General features: G+C 38.6%; 1 protein-coding gene across 1 annotated transcript in view; it reads left to right on the top strand.

Annotated features, from left to right (window-relative positions):
• LOC123527416 (mitofusin-2-like) overlaps positions 1–19878 on the top strand; it is a 371163-nt gene that overhangs the window by 89882 nt on the left and 261403 nt on the right. The gene's annotated exons all lie outside the window — the stretch shown is intronic.

Here is a 19878-nt window from a genome sequence, read left to right as displayed (position 1 = left end):
ATGCCCTGGGGTCTAATATGGCCCCGCACCGGGGGTCACATGGTTTATATAGACTTATATAGGGAAAAACTTTGAAAATCTTCTTTTTCAAACTACAAAGACTAGGGCTTTGATATTTGTAATGTAGCATCATCTAGTGATTCTCTACCAAGTTTGTTCAAATTATTCCCCTAGAGTCAAATATGGCCCCGCCCTGGGGGTCACATGGTTTATATAGACTTCTATTGGGAAAAGCTTTTAAAATCTTCTTGTCAATAACCTACAACATTTAAATTTTGACTTCATGTATGGTTTTGAGTGGCAAGATGAACCTTGACATGAGTTGACCTTGAACTTGACCTGGTGACCTACTTTCACATTTCTGTAGCTACAGCCTACAAATTTGGACCACATGCATAGTTTTGTGCACCGAAAAAAATTTTGACCTTGACATTGACCTAGTGACCTACTTTCACATTTTTGAAGGTACAGGCTTCAAATTTGGACCACATGCATAGTTTTGTGTTCCGAAATGAAATTTGACCTTGATTTTGACCTAGTGACCTACTTTCACATTTCTCAAGCTACAACCTTCAAATTTGGACCACATGCATAGTTTTGCGTACCAAAAAACATTTTGACCTTGAAATTGACCTAGTGATCTACTTTCACATTTTTGAAGGTACAGGCTTCAAATTTAGATCACATGCATATTTTTGTGTTCTGAATTCAAACTTGACATTGATTTTTACCTACTACCTACTTTCACATTTCTCAAGCTACAGCCTCCAATTTGAAGCACATGCATATTTCTGTCTACTGAATTGAACTTTGACCTTGATATTGATCTAGTGACCTACTTTCACATTTCTCAAGCCACAGCTTTTGTAATCTCTTGTTAAGATAAAGGTCAAGGTCAGATTAAACCAGAATGGTAGAACTTTTGTTTACAGTGAGCATATAATTTCTGTTCCTTGTGCAATTACTAAATGCATCAAAGGGGGCATTTCGTGTTCGACGAGCTCTTGTTAAAAAAACCTTCTTGTCCTAAAGTTCAAGGCCTAGGCCTTTGATATTTGGTGTATAGCATTGCCTAGTTGATCTTTACAAGATTGTTCAAATTATACCCCTGGGATGAAAAGAGGCCCCGCCCTTGGGGTCACCTGTTATATGACTTATATAGGAAAAAGTACTTAAAAATTATTAGATCATAGTTCCTAGACTGTTTCATTATAATTACCTGATGACCCCAAGTGATTAGGGGTCACCTGACTGTGACCTTGACCTACTGACCTACTTTCTTGGTTTTTAGCTCACCTGAGCACAAAGTGCTCAGGGTGAGCTATTGTGATCGCTCACCGTCTGGCGTCCGTCTGTCCATCCCGCGTTCGTCCACACTTTCCTTTAAACAACATCTCCTCCTAAACCACCTGGCCAGTTTTGATGAAACTTCACAGGGATGTTCCATGGATGGTCCCCTTTAAAAATTATTTAAAGAATTGAATTCCATACTGAACTGTGGTTGCCATGGCAACTGAAAGGAAAAACTTTAAAAATCTTCTTCTCAAAAACCAGAAGCCCTAGAGCTTAGATATTTGGTGTGAAGCATTGCCTAATGGACCTCTACCAAGTTTGTTCAAATCATGAACCCGGGGACAAAATTGACCCCACCCCAGGGATCACTTGATTTTACATAGGAAAATCTTAAAAAATCTTCTTCTCAAAAACCAGAAGCCCTAGAGCTTAGATATTTGACATGTAGCATTGCCTCGTGGACCTCTACTAAAGTTGTTCAAATCATGACCTCCGATTCAAAATTGACCCCGTCCCAGGGGTCACTTGATTTTACATATGAAAATCTTTAAAAAATGTCTAAAAAATAAACCAGAAGGCCTAGAGCTTAGATATTTGACATGTAGCATTGCCTAATGGACCTCTACAAAATTTGTTTAAATCATGACCCCCTGGGTCAAAATTGACCCCGCCCCAGGGGTCACTTGATTTTACATAGGAAAATCTTAAAAAATCTTCTTCTCAAAAACCAAAAGACCTAGAGCTTAGATATATGGTGTGAAGTATTGCCTAATGGACCTCTACCAAGTTTGTTCAAATCATGACCCCGGGGTCAAAATTGACCCTGCCCCAGGGGTTACTTGATTGTACATAGGAAAATCTTAAAAAATCTTTTTCTCAAAAATCATAAGCCCTGGAGCTTTGATATTTGACATGTGGCATTGCCTAGTGGACCTCTACTAAAGTTGTTCAACTTATGACCCCGGGTCAAAATTGACCCCGCCCTAGGAGTCACTTAATTTTACATGTGAAAATCTTCAAAAAAATTCTAAAAATAAACCAGAAGGCCTAGAGCTTAGATATTTCACATGTAGCATGGCCTAGTGGACCTCTACAACATTTTTTCAAATAATGACCACCATGGTCAAAATTGACCCCGCCCCAGGGGTCACTTGATTTTACATATGAAAATCTTCAAAAAATAATTTCTAAAAATAAACCAGAAGGCCTAGATCTTAGATATTTGACATGTAGCATTGCTTAGTAGACTTCTACAAAAAATTTTTCAAATCATGACCCCTGGGGTTAAATTGGCTCCGCCCCATGGGGTTACTTGATTGTACATAGAAAAATCTTTAAAATTTTCTAAAAAAAAACAGAAGGCCAAGAGCTTAGATATTTGACATGTAGCATTGCCTAGTGGACCTCTACAAAAATTGTTCAAATCTTGATTCCCCCCCCCCCCCCCCCGGGACAGATTGACCCAGCCCCAGGGTTACTTGATTGTGCATATTGAAAATCTTCATAAATTTGCTAAAAATAAACCAGAAGGCCTAGATCTTGTTCAAGTAAGCAACTCTACTCAGGTGAGCGATATAGGGCCATGATGGCCCTCTTGTTTAAGATACAACCTTGAAATTTGGATGACATGTACAGTTAAGCACACAGATCTTAAAACTGACTTTCAGTGACCGTAAATATGACCTACTGACCTACTTTCTTTATATTTTAGGATCATTTTGTCATTTGAATCATGTGGCTCATATTACTCAGGTGAGCGATTCAGGGTCATCATGACCCTCTTGTTTTCCTATATATGTATATAGTGGAAACATTAAAAATCTTCTTGCGTGAAACTACTTGCCTGATTTTAAAATAATTTTACACAAATGGTCTTTGTGTGACCCTTTCCCAAGATTTTTCAGATTATTCTGATTCGTGAAAAAACATCGCTGCCAGGGGGCATGGTCACTTTTCCTTATATGTATATAGTAGAAACTTAGAAAATCTTCTTGTATAAAACTGTTACCCCAATTTTAAAATAATTCCACACAAATGGTCCTTGTGTGACCTTCTACAATTAATGTTCAAGATTTTTTGATTCGTTAAAAAACATGGCTGCCAGAGGGCTTGGTCACTTTTCATCAACACATCTCCAAAACCACTGAATGGATTTTGATAAAACCTCTGGGTAGCCCTCTTTTGAAGTTGTTCAAATGGTTCTGGTTCATTGAATGTATGGGTCGTTTTGGTTAGAAATAGGTTTTCAGCTGTCAGACTTTATACATCTTTCTCTCTAGAGCTTTGATATTTGGCATGTGATATTAGGGTGTGACTCTCTACCATAGTTGTCCAAATTACTGCCCTAAGGTAAAAGATGTCCATGCCCCTGTGTGTGACATGTACTTACTGTAGGCTTATATATAAGAAACTTTGAAAATCTTCTTCTCTGAATCAATAATAGGTCTTAATATTTGGCATGTGATATCAGAGTTGTACTGTCTACCATAATTGTTCAAATTATTGCCCTAAGTTCAAAAATGTGTGTGACATGTATATAATATACTTTTATTAGGCTAACATAGAAGAAACCTAACTTTGTACTTGTACCAGTATGTTACACAAACACACTTGAAGGTTTGTACACAGGCGAGCGCTTTAGGGCCAATGACCCTCTTGTTTTAAAATGGGGGAACTTGGCACCTTTGAGGGGCCATTAGAGCAAAAAATAGAAAAACCTTTAAACAACTTTTTCTCAAGATCTGATTGATTGATCTCTGTCAAACTTGGTATGTAGAAACATTTTAAGGTCTTCAAATGGGTGCATTTGACCTGTTTTATGTTTTTGTATGCTAAACACAGATACTACCATTCCTGATTCAGTGTGTCATATTTATATTCAAGGTCAAATAGTTAAGGTCAGGTGAGCAACTTAAGGGCTCTTTTTGAAAAAAAAAAATTCATTCTATGAATTGGTCTGTTAAGTTAAAAATCTGTGTAAAACCAAGAAATCAGCAAATTTCCGAGATGGCCCTCTTTTTAGCTCACCTGAGCTAAAGGGTCATGGTGAGCTTTTGTGACCGCTCAATGTCCGTTGTGTGTCGTACGTTGTGTGTCCGTCAACATTTTCTAAAAAAAAAAGTCTTCTTCTTGAAAACCACTCGGCAGAATTACACTAAACTTCACAGGAATGATCCTTGGGTGGTCCCCTTTCAAATTTGTTCAAAGAATTTAATTCCATTCAGAACTCTGGTTGCCATGGCAACTGAAAGGAAAAACTTTAAACATCTTCTTGTCCAAAACCACAAGGCGTAGAGCCTTGATATTTGGCATGTGACATCATGGTCCTCTATCAAGATTGTTCAAATTGTGCCCCTGGGGTGAAAAGAGGCCCCGCCCAGGGGTCACAAGTTATACATAGATTTATATAGTAAAAAACTTTAAAAATCTTCTTGTATAAAACCACAAGACCTAGGCCTTTGATATTTTGTTTGTAGCATTGCCTTGTGGTCCTCTACCAAAATTATTCAAATTATGCCACTGGGGTGAAAAGAGGCTTTGCCGGGGGGGACTTAAGTTTTACATAGACTTATATAGGAAAAAAACTAAAAATCTTCTTGCCTGAAACTGCAAGACCTAGGAGTTTGATATTAAGTATGTTGCCTTTCCTAATGTCCTCTATCAAGATTGTTCAAATTATGTCCCTAGGGTGAAAAGAGGCCCAGCCCTGGGGGTACCAAGATTAACAAAGACTTATATAGGAAAAGAAAAATAAAGATCTTCTTGTCCGAAAGTTCAAGGCCTAGGCCTTTGATATTTGGTATGTAGCATTGCCTGATGGATCTCTAACAAGTTGTTCAAATCATACCCCATGGGATGAAAAGAGGCCCCATCCTGGGGGTCACTTTGGTATGTAGCATTGCCTGATGGATCTCTAACAAGTTGTTCAAATCATACCCCATGGGATGAAAAGAGGCCCCATCCTGGGGGTCACTTGTTATAATTGTGAGTTACATAGGAAAGAAAACTTCAAAAATTATCAGATCATATTGACTTGACTTGACTGTGACCTTGACCTACTTTTTTGTTAGGTCACCTGAGCGAAAGGCTCAGAGTGAACTATTGCGATCGCTCACCGTCTGGAGTCAGTCCGTCCAGCGCCGTCTGGCTTCCATCGGTCCGGTGTCCGTCCACACTTTCCTTTAAACAACATCTCCTCCTTAAGCACCGAGCCAATTTTGATGAAACTTCACAGGGATGATCCTTGGATGGTCTTCTTTAAAAAAATTTCAAAGAATTGAATTCCGAACAGAACTCTGGTTGCCATGGCAACCGAAAGGAAAAACTTAAAAAATCTTTTTGTCCAAAACCACAAGGTTTGATATTTGGTATGTAACATCATCTAGTGGGCCTCTACCAAGATTGTTCAAATTATCCCCCTAGGGTCAAATGTGGCCCCACCTTGGGGGTCACATGGTTTATTAACCAGGTTTTCAACGAAAACCTGAGTTATTAGATTGGGGTAGATGTCGGGCGGGCGGGCGGGCGGCGGCGGCGGCGGCGGCGGCGTCAAACTGGTGTTTCCGGTCAATAACTTTTGTTTCGGTAAAGATATTTGAATAAAACTTGGTATGTATGTAGCTTATATCAAGACAAAGGCTGGGATTGATTTTGGGGTTTCTGGGGTCAAGGTCAAGGTCAATGTTACTTAAAATAGAAAAAGGGTTTCCGGTCAATAACTTTTGTTTCGGTAAAGATATTTGAATAAAACTTGGTATGTATGTAGCTTATATCAAGACAAAGGCTGGGATTGATTTTGGGGTTTTTGAGGTCAAGGTCAAGGTCACTGTTACTTAAAATAGAAAAAGGGTTTCCGGTCAATAACTTTACTTAGGAATGAGCTATCATGATGAAACTTGGTGTATAGAAAATTTATATAAAGTTGTAGCTTGGGATTGATTTTGGGGTTTCTGGGATCAAGGTCAAGGTCATTGTTACTAAAAATAGGGTTATGGTTAGGTTAGGGTTAGGGTTATCATATCTTCTACATGCATGGAGGGATTTTGATGAAAGTTGGCACAGTTGTTCACCATCATGAGACGGAGTGTCATGCACAAGAACCAGGTCCCTAGGTCTAAGGTCAAGGTCACACTTAGAGGTCAAAGGATACAAGAATGAAAACTTTGTCCGGAGCATCTCTTCTTCATGCATAGAGGGATTTTGATGTAACTTGGCACAATTATACACCATCATGAGACGAAGTGTCTTGCGCAGTTCCCTTCTTTAGAATTACTTCCCTTTGTTGTTACTATAAATAGCTTATATTGTAACTTTTTCATTACTAGACTTAGGGAAAAATCCAGACCACTTTTCTGTAGTACAACATGCATGTTACATCCAATTTTGAGGTGTATTTTGACCAATCTCTACCTGGTAAGGATTTCTGTGTGGACTTACAATTTTTTTTTTTTTTTTTTTTTTTTTTTTTTTTTTTTTTTTTTTTTTTTAAGATTAACTTCCCTTAGTTGTTACTATAAATAACTTATATTGTAACTTTTTTATAATTGACCGTAGGGAAAAACCAAGACCACTTTTCTGTGGTACAACATAGTTGTTACTTTCTAATTTTAGGTGTATTTTAAGGTATCTCTACCTGGTAAGGAGTTTTTTTGTGGACTTAGAAAAACAAAAGAATTACAATGATTACTAAACAACCACAAAATTAAAATTACATCTGCAAATACAGGTGCTAGAGTAAAGAAATTTGCTGTGACGGGCGTATATTGTGACATTCTGGCACTCTTGTTTATTCTTATGAAAAGTGTTGAAAACCTGGTTTCGTGGCATTGCCGCGTTTCTTGTATAGACTTATTTTAGGAAAAAACTTTGAAAATCTTCTTGTCCAAAACCATAAGGCCTAGGGCTTTGATATTTAGTATGTAGCATCATCTAGTGGGCCTCTACAAAGGTTTTTCAAATTATCCCCCTAGGATATAATATGGCCCTGGCCTGGGGGGGTCACATGGTTTCTATAGACTCATATAGGGAAAAACTTTGAAAATCTTCTTGTCAAAAACAAAAGGGCCTAGGGCTTTGATATTTGGTTTGTAGCATCATATAATGGGTCTCTACCAAGATTGTTCAAATGATCCCCCTAGGATGAAATATGGCCCCCCAGGCTGGTCACATGGTTTATATAGACTTGTATAGGAAAAAAACTTTAAAGATCTTCTTGTCTGAAAGCACAAGACCTAGGCTTTTGACATTTGGTTTGTAGCATTGCCTTATGGTCCTCTACCAAGATTATTCAAATTATTCCCCCCGGGGTGAAAAGAGGCCCTGCCACGGGGTTCCCTAGTTTTACATAGACATATATAGGAAAAAACTTTAAAAATCTTCTTGTATAAAACCACAAGACCTAGGCCTTTGATATTTTGTTTGTAGCATTGCCTTGTGGTCCTCTACCAAAATTATTCAAATTATGCCACTGGGGTGAAAAGAGGCTTTGCCGGGGGGGACTTAAGTTTAACATAGACTTATATAGGAAAAAAACAAAAAATCTTCTTGCCTGAAACTGCAAGACCTAGGAGTTTGATATTAAGTATGTTGCCTTTCCTAATGTCCTCTATCAAGATTGTTCAAATTATGTCCCTAGGGTGAAAAGAGGCCCAGCCCTGGGGGTACCAAGATTAACAAAGACTTATATAGGAAAAGAAAAATAAAGATCTTCTTGTCCGAAAGTTCAAGGCCTAGGCCATGATATTTGGTATGTAGCATTGCCTGATGGATCTCTAACAAGTTGTTCAAATCATACCCCATGGGATGAAAAGAGGCCCCATCCTTGGGGTCACTTGTTATAACTATGAGTTACATAGGAAAGAAAACTTCAAAAATTATCAGATCATATTGACTTGACTTGACTGTGACCTTGACCTACTGACCTACTTTTTTGTTAGGTCACCTGAGCGAAAGGCTCAGAGTGAACTATTGCGATCGCTCACCGTCTGGAGTCCGTCCGTCCAGCGTCCTTCTGGCGTCCATCGGTCCGGTGTCTGTCCACACTTTCCTTTAAACAACATCTTCTCCTTAAGCACCGAGCCAATTTTGATGAAACTTCACAGGGATGATCCTTGGATGGTCTTCTTCAAAAAAAATTCAAAGAATTGAATTCCGAACAGAACTCTGGTTGCCATGGCAACCGAAAGGAAAAACTTAAAAAATCTTTTTGTCCAAAACCACAAGGTTTGATATTTGGTATGTAACATCATCTAGTGGGCCTCTACCAAGATTGTTCAAATTATCCCCCTAGGGTCAAATGTGGCCCCACCTTGGGGGTCACATGGTTTATATAGACTTATTTTAGGAAAAAACTTTGAAAATCTTCTTGTCCAAAACCATAAGGCCTAGGGCTTTGATATTTAGTATGTAGCATCATCTAGTGGGCCTCTACAAAGGTTTTTCAAATTATCCCCCTAGGATATAATATGGCCCTGGCCTGGGGGTCACATGGTTTCTATAGACTCATATAGGGAAAAATTTTGAAAATCTTCTTGTCAAAAACAAAAGGGCCTAGGGCTTTGATATTTGGTTTGTAGCATCATATAGTGGGTCTCTACCAAGAGTGTTCAAATGATCCCCCTAGGATGAAATATGGCCCCCCAGGCTGGTCACATGGTTTATATAGACTTGTATAGGAAAAAAACTTTAAAGATCTTCTTGTCTGAAAGCACAAGACCTAGGCTTTTGACATTTGGTTTGTAGCATTGCCTTATGGTCCTCTACCAAGAGTATTCAAATTATTCCCCCCGGGGTGAAAAGAGGCCCTGCCACGGGGTTCCCTAGTTTTACATAGACATATATAGGAAAAAACTTTAAAAATCTTCTTGCCTGAAACTGCAAGGCCTATGCTTTTGATATTTGGTATGTTGCATTGCCTAGTGGTCTACTACAAAATTTGTTCAAATTATGCCCCTGGGGTGAAAGAGGCCCTGCCCTGAGGGTCCCAAGTTTTACATAGACTTATATAGGAAAAAACTTTAAAAATCTTCTTGTCTGAAAGTTCAAGGCCTATGCCTTTGATATTTTGTATGTATCATTGCCTAGTTGATCTCTAACAAGATTGTTCAAATTATGCCCGTGGGGTTAAAAGAGGCCCTGCCCCAGGGGTCACTTGATATATCAGTTATTTAGGAAAAAATGCTTCAAAAATTATCAGATCATATTTCCTAGACTGTTTAATTATTTTGCCTGATGACCCCAAGTGATAAGGGTCACCCGACTGTGACCTTGACCTACTGTCCTACTTTCTTGTTTTTAGCTCACCTGAGCACAAAGTGCTCAAGGTGAGCTTTTGTGATTGCCCTGTGTGCGATGTCCGTCGTCAGTGTCGGCTTCATCGTCGTCAACAATTTGACTGTTAACACTCTAGAGGTCACAATTTTGGCCCAATCTTATTGAAACTTGGTCAGAATGTTACCCTCAATAAAATCTTGGTCGAATTCGATAATGGGTCATCTGGGGTCAAAAACTAGGTTACCAGGTCAAATAAGAGGAAAAGCTTGTTAACACTCTAGAGGTCACAAGTTTGGCCCAATCTAAATGAAACGTGGTCAGTATGTTACCCTCATAATAATCTTGGACGAGTTCGATATTTGGTCATCTGGGGTCAAAAACTAGGGTCCACTAGGGTCAAATGTGGCCCCACCTTGGGGGTCACATGGTTTATATAGACTTATTTTGGGAAAACTTTGAAAATCTTCTTGTCCAAAACCATAAGGCCTAGGGCTTTGATATTTAGTATGTAGTATCATCTATTGGGCCTCTACAAAGATTGTTCAAATTATCCCCCTAGGATATAATATGGCCCTGGCCTGGGGGGGGTCACATGGTTTCTATAGACTTATATAGGGAAAAACTTTAAAAATCTTCTTGTCAAAAACAAAAGGGCCTAGGGCTTTGATATTTGGTATGTAGCATCATATAGTGGGCCTCTACCAAGATTGTTCAAATGATCCCCCTAGGATGAAATATGGCCCCCAGGCAGGTCACATGGTTTATATAGACTTGTATAGGAAAAAAACTTTAAAAATCTTCTTGTCTGAAAGCACAAGACCTAGGCTTTTGATATTTGGTTTGTAGCATTGCCTTGTGGTCCTCTACCAAGAGTATTCAAGTTATTTCCCTGGGGAGAAAAGAGGCCCTGCCACGGGGTTCCCTAGTTTTACATAGACATATATAGGAAAAAACTTTAAAAATCGTCTTGCCTGAAACTGCAAGGCCTATGCTTTTGATATTTGGTATGTTGCATTGCCTAGTGGTCTACTACCAAAATTGTTAAAATTATGCCCCTGGGGTGAAAAAGGCCCTGCCCTGGGGGTCCCAAGTTTTACATAGACTTGTATAGGGAAAAACTTTTAAAATCTTCTTGTCTGAAAGTTCAAGGCCTATGCCTTTGATATTTTGTATGTATCATTGCCTAGTTGATCTCTAACAAGATTGTTTGAATTATGCCCGTGGGGTTAAAAGAGGCCCTGCCCCAGGGGTCACTTGATATATGAGTTATATAGGAAAAAATACTTCAAAAATTATCAGATCATATTTCCTAGACTGTTTAATTATATTTACCTGATGACCCCAAGTGATAAGGGTCACCCGACTGTGACCTTGACCTACTGACCTACTTTCTTGTTTTTAGCTCACCTGAGCACAAAATGCTCAAGGTGAGCTTTTGTGATCACCCTGTGTCCGTCGTCGTCGTCGTCAACAATTTGACTGTTAACACTCTAGAGGTCACAATTTTGGCCTAGTCTTAATGAAATTTGGTCAGAATGTTACCCTCAATAAAATCTTGGTCGAGTTCGATAATGGGTCATCTGGGGTCAAAAACTACGTCACAAGGTCAAATCAGAGGAGAAGCTTGTTAACACTCTAGAGGTCACAAGTTTGGCCCAATCTAAATGAAACTTGGTCAGAATGTTACTCTGAATAAAATCTTGGACGAGTTCGATATTGGGTCATCTGGGATCAAAAACTATGTCACCAGGTCAAATCAAAGGAAAAGCTTGTTAACACTCTAGAGGTCACATATTTGGCCCAATCTTAATGAAACTTAGAATGTTACCCTCAATAAAATCTTGGACGAGTTTGATATTGGGTCATCTGGGGTCAAAAACTAGGTCACCAGGTCAAATCAAAGGAAAAGCTTGTTAACACTCTAGAGGTCACAATTTGGGCCTTATCTTAATAAAACATGGTCAGAATGTTGCCCTCAATAAAGTCTTGGACGAGTTTGATATTGGGTCATCCGGGGTCAAATTATGCCCCTGGGGTGAAAAGAGGCCCTGCCCTTGGGGTCCCAAGTTTTACATAGACTTATATAGGAAAAAACTTTTAAAATCTTCTTGTCTGAAAGTTCAAGGCCTAAGCCTTTGATATTTTGTATGTATCATTGCCTAGTTGATCTCTAACAAGATTGTTCGAATTATGCCCGTGGGGTGAAAAGAGGCATTGCGCCAGGGGTCACTTGATATATGAGTTTTATAGGAAAAAATACTTAAAAAATTATCAGATCATATTTCCTAGACTGTTTCTATTTTGCCTGATGACCCCAAGTGATAAGGGTCACCCGACTGTGACCTTGACCTACTGACCTTCTTTCTTGTTTTTAGCTCACCTGAGCACAAAGTGCTCAAGGTGAGCTTTTGTGATCGCCCTGTGTCCGTCGTCGGCATTGTCGTCGTCATCAACAGTTTGACTGTTAACACTCTAGAGGTCACAATTATGGCCCAATCTTAATGAAACTTGGTCAGAATGTTACCCTCAATAAAATCTTGGTCGAGTTCGATAATGGGTCATCTGGGGTCAAAAACTACGTCACCAGGTCAAATCAGAGGAAAAGCTTGTTAACACTCTAGAGGTCACAAGTTTGGCCCAATCTAAATGAAACTTGGTCAGAATGTTACTCTCAATAAAATCTCGGACAAGTTCGATATTGGGTCATCTGGGATCAAAAACTAGGTCACCAAGTCAAATCAAAGGAAAAGCTTGTTAACACACTAGAGGTCACATATTTGGCCCAATAATACAAATTATGCCCCTGGGGTGAAAAGAGGCCCTGCCCTAGGGGTCCCAAGTTTTACATAGACTTATATAGGAAAAAACTTTTAAAATCCTCTTGTCTGAAAGTTCAAGGCCTATGCCTTTGATATTTTGTATGTATCATTGCCTAGTTGATCTCTAACAAGATTGTTCGAATTATGCCCGTGGGGTGAAAAGAGGCCCTGCCCCAGGGGTCACTGGATATATGAGTTATATAGGAAAAAATACTTCAAAAATTATCAGATCATATTTCCTAGACTGTTAAATTATATTTACCTGATGACCCCAAGTGATAAGGGTCACCCGACTGTGACCTTGACCTACTGACCTACTTTCTTGTTTTTAGCTCACCTGAGCACAAAATGCTCAAGGTGAGCTTTTGTGATCGCCCTGTGTCCGTCGTCGGCGTCGTTGTAGTCGTCGTCAACAATTTGACTGTTAACACTCTAAGGTCACAATTTTGGCCCAATCTTAATGAAACTTGGTCAGAATGTTACTCTCAATAAAATCTTAGTCGAGTTCGATAATGGGTCATCTGGGATTAAAAACTACGTCACCAGGTCAAATCAGAGGAAAAGCTTGTTAACACTCTAGAGGTCACAAGTTTGGCCCAATCTAAATGAAACTTGGTCAGAATGTTACTCTCAATAAAATCTTGGACGAGTTCGATATTGGGTCATCTGGGATCAAAAACTAGGTCACCAGGTCAAATCAAAGGAAAAGCTTGTTAACACTCTAGAGGTCACATATTTGGCCCAATCTTAATGAAACTTGGTCAGAATGTTACTCTCAATAAAATCTTGGACAAGTTCGATATTGGGTCATCTGGGATCAAAAACTAGGTCACCAAGTCAAATCAAAGGAAAAGCTTGTTAACACACTAGAGGTCACATATTTGGCCCAATAAAACAAATTATGCCCCTGGGGTGAAAAGAGGCCCTGCCCTAGGGGTCCCAAGTTTTACATAGACTTATATAGGAAAAAACTTTTAAAATCTTCTTGTCTGAAAGTTCAAGGCCTATGCCTTTGATATTTTGTATGTATCATTGCCTAGTTGATCTCTAACAAGATTGTTCGAATTATGCCCGTGGGGTGAAAAGAGGCTCTGCCCCAGGGGTCACTTGATATATGAGTTATATAGGAAAAAATACTTCAAAAATTATCAGATCATATTTCCTAGACTGTTTAATTATATTTACCTGATGACCCCAAGTGATAAGGGTCACCCGACTGTGACTTTGACCTACTGACCTACTTTCTTGTTTTTAGCTCACCTGAGCACAAAATGCTCAAGGTGAGCTTTTGTGATCGCCCTGTGTCCGTCGTCGGTTTCGTCGTCGTCGTCGTCAACAATTTGACTGTTAACACTCTAAGGTCACAATTTTGGCCCAATCTTAATGAAACTTGGTCAGAATGTTACTCTCAATAAAATCTTGGTCGAGTTCGATAATGGGTCATCTGGGATCAAAAACTACGTCACCAGGTCAAATCAGAGGAAAAGCTTGTTAACACTCTAGAGGTCACAAGTTTGGCCCAATCTAAATGAAACTTGGTCAGAATGTTACTCTCAATAAAATCTTGGACGAGTTCAATATTAGGTCATCTGGAATCAAAAACTATGACACCAGGTCAAATCAAAGGAAAAGCTTGTTAACACTCTAGAGGTCACATATTTGGCCCAATCTTAATGAAACTTGGTCAGATTGTTACCCTCAATAAAATCTTGGATGAGTTTGATATTGGGTCATCTGGGGTCAAAAACTAGGTCACCAGGTTAAATCAAAGGAAAAGCTTATTAACACTCTAGAGGTCACAATTTGGGCCTAATCTTAATAAAACATGGTCAGAATGTTGCCCTCAATAAAGTCTTGGACGAGTTTGATATTGGGTCATCCGGGGTCAAATTATGCCCCTGGGGTGAAAAGAGGCCCTGCCCTTGGGGTCCCAAGTTTTACATAGACTTATATAGGAAAAAAACATTAAAAATCTTCTTGTCTGAAAGTTCAAGGCCTAGGCCTTTGATTTTATGTATGTATCATTGCCTAGTTGATCTCTAACATGATGGTTCGAATTATGCCCCTGGGTGAAAAGAGGCCCCGCCCCGGGGGTCACTTGTTATATGAGTTATATAGGAAAATGTTTTTCAAAAATTATCAGATCATATTTCCTAGACTGTTTATAATTACCTGATGACCCCAAGTGATTAGGGGTTACCCAACTGTTACCTTGACGTACTGAACTGCTCTCTTGCTTTTAGCTCACCTGAGCACAAAGTGCTCAAGGTGAGCTTTTGTGATCACCCTGTGTCCGTCGTCAATCGTCCGTCGATCGTCCATCGTCGTCAACAATTTGATTGTTAACACTCTAGAGGTCACAATTTTGACCCAATCTTAATGAAACTTGGTCAAAATGTTACCCTCAATAAAATCTTGGACGAGTTCGATATTTGGTCATCTGGGATAAAAAACTAGGTTACCAGGTCAAATCAAATGAAAAGCTTGTTAACACTCTAGAGGTCACAATTTTGGCCAAATCTTAATGAAACTTGGTCAGAATGTTACCCTCAATAAAATCTTGGAAAAGTTTGATATTGGGTCATCTGATTTCAAAAACTAGGTCAGCAGGTGAAATCAAAGGAAAAGCTTGTTAACACTGTAGAGGCCACATTTATGACTGTATCTTCATGAAACTTAGTCAGAATGTTAATCTTGATGATCTCAAGGTCTAGTTTGAATGTGGGTCATGTAGGGTCAAAAACTGGGTCACCAGGTCAAATCAAAGGAAAAGCTAGTTTACACTGTAAAGGCCACATTTATGACGATATCTTAATGAAACTTGGTCAGAACATTAGGCTTGATGATCTATAGGTCAGGTTCAAATCCGGGTCAAATGGGGTCAAAAACCAGGTCACTAGGTCAATTCAAAGGAAAAGCTTGTTAACACTCTAGAGGTCACATTTATGACTGTATCTTCATGAAACTTAGTCAGAATGTTAATTTTTGATGATTTTTTGGTAAAGTTCTAATCGGGGGCATGTGGGGAAAAAAATGGTCACGGGTCAATAAAAAAAAAAAAGCTTTTTCACACTTTAGGTTCACTTTTTACCTATCTTAATAAAAATTTGGGTCAAATGTTAATTTTCATGTTTTTTAGGTCAATAGGTCGGTGAGCGATACAGGCCTTCAGGGCCCCTTTTGTTTAAATAGGGGCCTTGAAATTGGAGAGACTTTTTGAACATGATCTTAAAATGACTTTCATGCCCCATAAATGTGCCTCTGACCTATTTTTGTTTTTAGCTACCTGACACAAATGCTCAAAGTGAGCTTTTGTGATCCCCCTATGTCCGTCCCCTTCGTCGGCGGGGGGATTGGGCTGCGGCGGCGTGTCAACTTTTGATTTTAACACCTTAAGTCACATTTTGGCCCAATTTTAAATGAAACTTGGTCAAAATGTTAACCTCAATAAAATTTTGTCGAGTTCGATAATGGGTCTCGGGGGTAAAAAAACTATCCAGGTCAAATAAAGGGGAAAAGCTTGTTAACCTCTGAGGTCAAAATTTTTGGGCCCCAAATCTTAAGAAACTTGGTCAAATGTTACACTCAAATAAATCTTAGACAAGTTCGATATTGGGTCACGGGGATAAAAAACTAGGTACAGGTAAAATAAAGGGAAAAAAAGCTTTTAACACTCTGGAGGTCAATTTTTGACCCAATCTTATTGAAACTTGGTCAGAATGTTACTCTAAATTTAAATTTGGCGGTTCGAAATTGGGTCATCTGGGGTCATAAAAAAGGTCAACGGGGGTCAAATCAAAGGAAAAGCTTGTTAACATCCTGAGGTCACTTTTTGGGCCCCAATCTTAATGAAATTGGTCAAATGTTAATCTTAAAATTTCTATAGGAAAGTTAAAAATCTGGTCAGGGGGGATCAAAAACGGGCCCCTAGGTATTTCAAAAAAAAAAGTTTTGTTTACAATCTAGAGGCCACATTTTGACTTTATTTTCATGAAAGTTGAATTTTAATTTGATGATCTTTGGGCAAGTTAACCTTGATCTACGGGTAAAAAAACGGGGGTAAAGGGGTCAATCAAAAAAAATGTACTTAACACTTTAGAGGCCACATTTGCCCATATTTAAGAAACTGGTCGAACATAGGTTTGATGTTTAAAGGGTCGGTTTAAAACCGGGTCAAATGGGGTCAAAAACCAGGTCATAGGTAATTAAAAGGGGAAAAAAGTTGTTAACCCCTTAGAGGTCACATTATGCTGTATCTTCTGAATCTTAGTCAAATGTTAATTTTGATGATTTTGGGTAAAGTTCAAATTTGGGGACAGGGGGGTAAAAAAAACTGGTCACGGGGCAAATAAAGGAAAAGCTTTTTACATTTTAGGTTCACATTTATTCCGTTCTTAATGAAATTGGTCAGAATGTTAATCTTCTGATCTTGGTCAATAGGTTTTTCGATACGGGGCCCTTCATGGCCCTCTTGTTTAAGAAGGGCCCTTTGAAATTTGGATGCATGTACATTTTTTTGAACACTGATTTTAAAAAATGACTTCGTGCCCCTGAATTGACCTACTGACCATTTTCTTTTTTTTAGTCAAGCACAAAGGCTAAAGTGACTTTTGTGATCCCCCAGTCCGTCGCCTTGTCGGGGGGGCTTTGGGCTCGGCGGTCGTAAACTTTTTGATGTTAACACTTAGAAGTCACAATTTGGCCCAAATTTTAATGAAACTTGGTCAAAATGTTAAACCCTCAATAAAATCTTGGTCGGTTCGAAAATGGGTTTTGGGGTCAAAACAGGTCCAGGCAAATCAAGGAAAAGCTTGTTAACCTCTGAGGTCACATTTTGGCCCCAATCTTAATAAAATTTGGGTCAAAAATTTTTACTCTAAAAAAAAAATCTTAGACAAGTTCTATTGGGTCATCTGGGATCAAAAATAGGCACCAGGTCAAATCAAAGGAAAAGCTTGTTAACACTCTGGGGGTCACAGTTTTGCCCTTTTCTTATTGAAACTTGGTCAGAATGTTACTCTCAATTAAATTTTGGACGAGTTCAAAATTGGGGTATCTGGGGTCATAAAAAAGGGTCAACGGGTCAATCAAAGGAAAAGCTTTTAACCTCAGGGGTCAAATTTTGGCCCAATTTTAATGAATTGGGTCAAAATTTCCCCAATAAAAATTTGGCGAGTTTGATTTTGGGGTTGTCGGGGGTCAAAAACTGGTCCCCAGGCAAATCAAAGGAAAATCGTGTAACACTCTAAGGTCAAATTTTGGCCCAATCTAAAGAACTTGGTCAAATGTTACCTCAAAAAATTTGGTTGATTTTGTTTTTGGGCCCCATCCGGGTCAAAAAACTAGGTACAGGTGAAATAAAAGGAAAAGCTTTTTAACATGTAGAGGTCAAAATTTTGGGCCCAAATTTTTATGAACTTGATCGAAGTTACCTCAAAAAAATCTTGGCGAGTTCGATAGGGGTCATCGGGGTTTCAAAAACAAGGTCCCCAGAAAAAATAAAAGGGAAAAGGTTTTAACACTGGGGGCCCAATTTTTAAGACTGTATCTTCATAAATTTGGTAAAAATGTTAATTTTTATGTCTAAAAGGTCCGTTTGAATTAGGTCAGTAGGGTAAAAACTAGGTCACCATGTCAAATAAAAGGAAAGTATTTAACACACAGAGGTCCATTTATATTTTCTATTTGTCCCCTTTCAGCTTTAAGAGGTTCTTTCGCGTTAGGGGTTCTTTCAGCCTTTTTTTGAGCTTTCATTTATATTTGCTTAAAGCAAACTTGCACAAATATTTCTTGATGATCTCTAGGCCTGGCGAAGCCCATGTTGGAAAAAAACCTGGTCATCAGGTCAGTCAAAGGAAAAGCTTGTTAAAAAAATAGGGCCCACATTAATGCCTCTATCTTATGAAATTGGTCAGAATGTTTATCTAAATAACGGGGAAAGAACCATTTGACCTAAAATTTTCAAACTTCATAGGGGGGCGGGGCTTTGAAGAAAACCCCCCAATTGTTTTTGGGGTCACTTATTAAAGGTCAAGGTAAAGGGGGCTGACAGGGAAAAACATTTCGATCATAATTAGAACCACTTACCAAAATGTTGAAACCTCTAGGTGATTGGTATGAGATTTGATGAACCCTATGTTTTGGGGGTCCAGTGAAAGGTAAAGGGTCACGGGGGCCTAAACAAGGAAAACCCATTTCCCCCTCATTACTTGAGTACCACTTGCCCCAAAATTTTTTGAAACTTCATGGATGAATTGGTCATGCAGAGGACAGGGTTTCCCACGCTAGGGGGGGAAAAAGGGGAAAAAGTCCGTGAATTTAAAAAATGACCCCCCGCCGTGAAAAATACCGGGGAAAATTGGGCGGGAAAAAGGGTAAAGGGTAGGGGAAAATCCCGGGGTTTTTCCCCTTTTTGCTAAGGGGAACTAATTCGATTAAAAAATGGCGGACATGGATGTCATTTAAATTTTTCCCTTTTTGGAAAAATACGATGTTTTTTTTGGTTGATGAGCCCTATATAGGTAGCTATGCTTGAATTTTTAAAAAGTAATTCTAGGTTTCAGTCATTTTTGTGCATTTTTAAGATGCCCTATAAAAATTCCGATATTTTTCGAAAATTTTTGTGAAAATTAGAGGCACATTGAATTCAGTGAAAAAAACAACTTGACGAAAATAATTTTTTTTGCTAGAAGGTATCAAAGATTAATAAATAATTAGGTGGCCCCAGAGGTGTAATTATTATGGGGGGTTGTTAAGTCTTCAAACAATTTGACAAGAAACGATTCTAAAATACAATCCCAAAAATAATTTTTTTTTGGGGGCAAGAAGGGCAAATTAAAAAAATAAGCTCTGAAGGCTTTTAAACCCGACTATTTTTTTTCCTTGAGAAAAAAAAAGTTGAGGCAGAAAAGGAAACAAATGAAAAAAAAAAAAAATTTGCAGGCCTGTATTTTTTAAAAGGTCCATTAAAAGGGAAAGGATTTGGAAATTTTTTTCATACCGTGATAGATTCTGCAAGACACAAAATAATGAAATTTTTGGGGTTTCAAAATTTACAAAAGGTCTTTCGAAAGTTTTTTTAAGTTTTGTTTTAAAATTTTTTTCAAGTTGGGGAATTTAAAGTTGGAATAGAAATTTCCTTTTAGAGACTTTTTCTGACGATCTTCATTAAATTTGGTCCATGTCATCCTTGTAAGGACCTTTTGTTTTGTTAAATGGAAGTTGTCTTTCGCCAAGTCCTCAGTTTACATAAACATTTTCCCTGAAACATGGGGGAATTACACCAAATTTGGGCTGTAGCAACCTTGCAAAGGGCCTCTTTCACATTTTTGCAAAAGGGTTTTGTTGAGCCCTTTAAGGGCCCCTAGAACTAACAAAAAGAACCCTTTAAGAAAAATTTAATGTCGTTATCCAGAAAAAAAAGGCACCAAATTCCCCAAAAGTATGGCATTTCACTTCAAATTAAGATGTTAAAGGTTTCTTTTTTAATGGGGGA

The sequence above is a fragment of the Mercenaria mercenaria genome, chromosome 14, assembly GCF_021730395.1.
Source record: "Mercenaria mercenaria strain notata chromosome 14, MADL_Memer_1, whole genome shotgun sequence".
Taxonomy (NCBI): Eukaryota; Metazoa; Mollusca; class Bivalvia; order Venerida; family Veneridae; genus Mercenaria; species Mercenaria mercenaria.
The sequence above is the reverse complement of the archived record's forward strand: the minus strand, read 5'-3'. Positions and strand labels throughout refer to the sequence as shown.